Here is a 4361-nt window from a genome sequence, read left to right as displayed (position 1 = left end):
CAATAAACATATGAAAAAATGTGCAACATCACTAATCAGCAGGGAAATGAAAATTAAAACTACAATGAGATATCAACTTAGAATGATAGCAGTTTGCTTTGTTTGTTTAGAATGGCCTGTATTAAAAAGTCCAAAAATAATAGATGCTGGCATGGATGCAGAGAGAAAGGAATACTTCTACACTGTTGGTGAGACTGCAATTTAGTATGACGTCTATGGAAAACAGTATGGAGATACCTCAAAGAACTAAAAGTAGACTTATCCTTTGATCCAGCAATCCTGCTACTGGGTATTTACCCAAAGGAAAAGAATTTATTTTGTCAAAAAGATCCTAACACTCGAATGTTTATTGCAGTACAATCCACAATTGCAAAGATGTGGAATCAACCCAAGTGCCCATCAGTTCATGAGTGGATTAACAAAATGTGGTACATGTATACCATGGAATACTACTCAGCCATGAAGAAGGATGACTTAATGCCTTTTGCAATAATTTGAATGGAACTGGAGACCATTATCCTAAGTGAAGTATCACAAGAATGAAAAAAAAAAAACACCACATGTAGTTACTATTAAATTGGAGCCAACCAGTGAGCACACATGTGCATAAAAGGAAGTAAAACTCAATGGAAATCAAGCAGGGGGTGGGGGGAGGAGGAGATAGGCAATAACCTACCTAACGGGTACTATCTAGGTGATGGGCACACTTATAACTGTGACTCAAGCACTATAAAAGCAATTCATATAACCAAAAATATTTGTACCCCCATAATACTTTGAAATTTAAAAAAGTGACATTTTACATGGAGATTATTACCACTTATATTTGGAGAATCCATGCAATGATTATTTGAGATCAACTGTGAAAACAACGCACCAGGTGCCAAAGTAGATTTTCCCAAATATTAGCTCTTTCCTGCTTCCTTTCCTCATTTAATACAGAGGCTTAGATTTCTGCAGACAAGAGGAAGCATTCTTAGAAAGAGGAATCTCAGTGGTGCTGTTTCCTTGGAAAGTAGTTCATTCTTTTTTCTTTGGCTGCCAATTGAGCCTCCATCTGAAAGAGGGGACTTTAAACACTGGCTCTTGCAACGTCTTTGGGGAGGTCAGCGTACTCAGGGACAGAGTAAGAATTAAGGTCGAAGGGGGATTTGAACCAGGTGAGAGGCAGGTAATGAGTGGATGAACTCAGGTTAAGGGGGGAAAAAATTAAGGGAGAAAAATAGATGAAGTGGATGCATATTGGAATAACAAGTACCTGAATGTGAACTTTCCTGCTGCAGATGGCACAGACAGCTAACAGGGCACTTTGCAGCAGGTGAGAAATCCTCCCGAAACTGCAAATCTCTCAGGAGGAAGGTGAGAGGGGTGTCCAATGCTGAGCACAGAGATGTCCGTTCAGTCCGCCTGTAAACAGCTGATGAGTAGCAAAACTTGCTCTTAGAGCTCTTAAAAGCACCCCCAAGGGAGCTGATGGCTTATAGAATTACTTCCAAGAGGAAACTCTTTCACTCAAGTGATTGCAAGCTGGATCAACACTGAACTGAACTGAACAAGCTGAACTCCACAAGCATACTGCACTTAAAAAAGTAATTTTGCTCAGATGAGAACATTGTCTAGATCATGGCTTGCAAATTAATTAGTTTTTTTATCTATTCTTTGAGAAACTACTGTGTGCCATGAAACATTTTAGGTGCTGAGGACCAAATATTGATAAAAATATCTATTTTCTTAGAATACAATTTATATTCTTTTAGGTGTGAGAGGGCAAACGATAAACAAAAAGTATGCTAAATATAAAGTATTCCAGGTGGCGGTACATGTTGGGAAAAAGATAAAGGGTATTAAGAGGATGCAGTGTGCAGGGTGCAGGGGCGTGGGAGAGGGCACAGGAAAGTGCCGTCTGAGGAGGTGACGAAAGAGCAGGGTGGGAGGGGATTAGTCTCATGCTACCTGGAAAGAAACTTTTCTGGCAGAGGGAAGAACAAGACAGCCAGCACACTGAGATGAGATGCCCAAAGATGGGAAGGTTGTTGAGGTCAGAGAGGAGAGAACCACAGGTCCTGAGGCCGGGTGGTGAGCTGGGAGTCCACCTCACGTCTGTGAGCAAAGCAGTGACGTGACAATCTGAACCTGTTTAAGGGACCATTCTGGCTGCTGCACCCAGAATAGACTACATGGGTTTAAGGGCAGGAACAGGGAGCCCAGTTACAGCACTCTGGGCTAGTGATGGTGAAAACTTGGACCCAGAAGTTGCAGTGGAAGCTGAGCAAAGTGGGGAAGATTCTGGATCTCTTTTAAATATATAAGAAAAAGCAAAGAGTTATTGGCTGAGATTAGAATGATTTTGAAAGCATGTTGGGGTACTGGAGTTGAGGGGAGATCAGGAGATCATTTATGCAGGTTTTTTTCAGTTTGAGACATCTATTAGACAGAAGAGTGGAGGTGTGCTGAAGGCAGGCTGATACTCAGGAGAATTTTATTCTCTTATGCTGACTCTGATACACAGGTAGTGGCTGATGACAGTGTAGTGGGTGCAGGATTCTGAAGACCCAGCTTGGCTAAGAAGAGAGCCTTGATTGATTAGTGATGCTGACCACGGCTGGAGCAGTAGGGAATATGCGAAAATAGCACCCCTATGTTAAGTAATACTGGTAAGTGTTACTGTTTGCATGTGTTGCCTCCAAAATTTACGTTAATCCCCAGTGCAACAGTATTAAGAACCAGGGCCTTTGGGCAGTGATTAAATCACGAGGGCTCCACCCTCATAAATGGGATTAGCACCCTTATAAGAGGGTTCCAGTTTAAAGGGAGCTCTCTCTTGCTCTTCTGCCATTTGAGGACACACTGTTCCTCCCCTCCTGAGGTTGTAGCAACAAAGCATCATCTTGGAAGCTGAGAGCAGCCCTCACCAGACTCCAATTCTTCTGGTGCCTTGATCTTGGACTTTCTAGATTTCAGAACTGTGACAAATAAATTTCTGTTGTTGATAAATTACCCAGTCTGTGGTATTCTGTTATGACAGCACAAAAGGTCTAACACAATTGGTTGTTTTTACACTCTTTTCTGTAGATTAGATGTCTCCTATGTGGTAAATTTTGTGAGTTTAATTTTGAGCTTGCCATAATCACAGAGGCCCCGGGTTAGACTGCCTCTCCCAGTTGGCTTCAATAGCTGCAATAGCTGGGTTTAAAGGAAATCAGAGAACTCTTCTCTCCCCTCAAGTAGGTTGCATAATGAACTCAGAGAGCATCTCTGATTCTTCCTTAGGGTGTGCCCCCGGCTCCCTCACAGCACTGAAGGCCTCACCCTCACACAGAACATACAGACTTTGCTCATGAAGAAATCCATGATAACTAATTATTTATTCTTCCGTTAATAGAGGGTTAGGACAGACCCCGTCAAGCTTATATTTTGCTGGACCTCTTAGGTCAAACAGTAACCTCACGTTTCTCTCGCTCTTTGCCCTAGGGCTCTGTGCATCTGTGGATCGGACTCAGCTCCTCCTTAATTCCTCACGGTCTCATCGACTCTTTTAAGGTGACCTGTAAAAGTTATTGTATCTCACTAGAAAAACCAGAAGGGAATTCTCTAATTCGCACATCTCACATTTACTAGTCGACCTGTATCTACAGCAATCTCCTTTCTGACCTATTCCTAACTCCTGTCCTACTGCAATAGATTGGCTGTCCTCCCTCCTGTGGAAAGCAAACCCTTGATTTGTGCATGGGATCCCCTAAGATCTCACTCAGCTTCCTCATCTCTGTGATTAACCCTTTCCTCCTGCAGCATTTAATTTTCTTTGCTGAAACATCTCTCATACTCCCCATTGAATAGTACAAAATAATTTGTAATATTTCCCTTGGTTTCCTATCTCTCTAGCTACTTCCCAATTTTTCTGGTTCACTTAAAGAAAATTATGAAAAAAGTTGGCTCTACTCACTATCCTCATACCCTCACTTAACTATTCTTTCTCTACCAAGCCACTGAAACTGCTTTGGTTAAGGTTACTGGTGACCTCCACGTGATTAATCCAATGGGCAGTCTCAGTCCTCTTTTTATTTGAGCTCTTTGCAGTGTTTAGCAGAATTGAACCCTCTCTTATCTTTAAAAATAGTATTCATTTAATTTCTTCTAAGTTTCTTCATATGTTACTGGCTGAACTTCTTCAGTCTTCTTTTTTATTTCTTGTCTCTTATAGACACCTTGCACTTATGAAAATTAAATGAGGTGATGTCCCTAAACTCCATAATAAATACATCACACTGTCAGTGATTCTCTTCCTCCATTCTCCTTTCATCCTAAGTGTGTGTGTGTCGGGGCGGTGTTTTATGTCTTTCAGAGTCACTCAACTAATTTAT

The sequence above is a fragment of the Propithecus coquereli genome, unplaced genomic scaffold, assembly GCF_000956105.1.
Source record: "Propithecus coquereli isolate 6110/MARCELLA unplaced genomic scaffold, Pcoq_1.0 Scaffold489, whole genome shotgun sequence".
Classification (NCBI taxonomy): Eukaryota; Metazoa; Chordata; class Mammalia; order Primates; family Indriidae; genus Propithecus; species Propithecus coquereli.
This window is presented reverse-complemented; position numbering follows the sequence as displayed.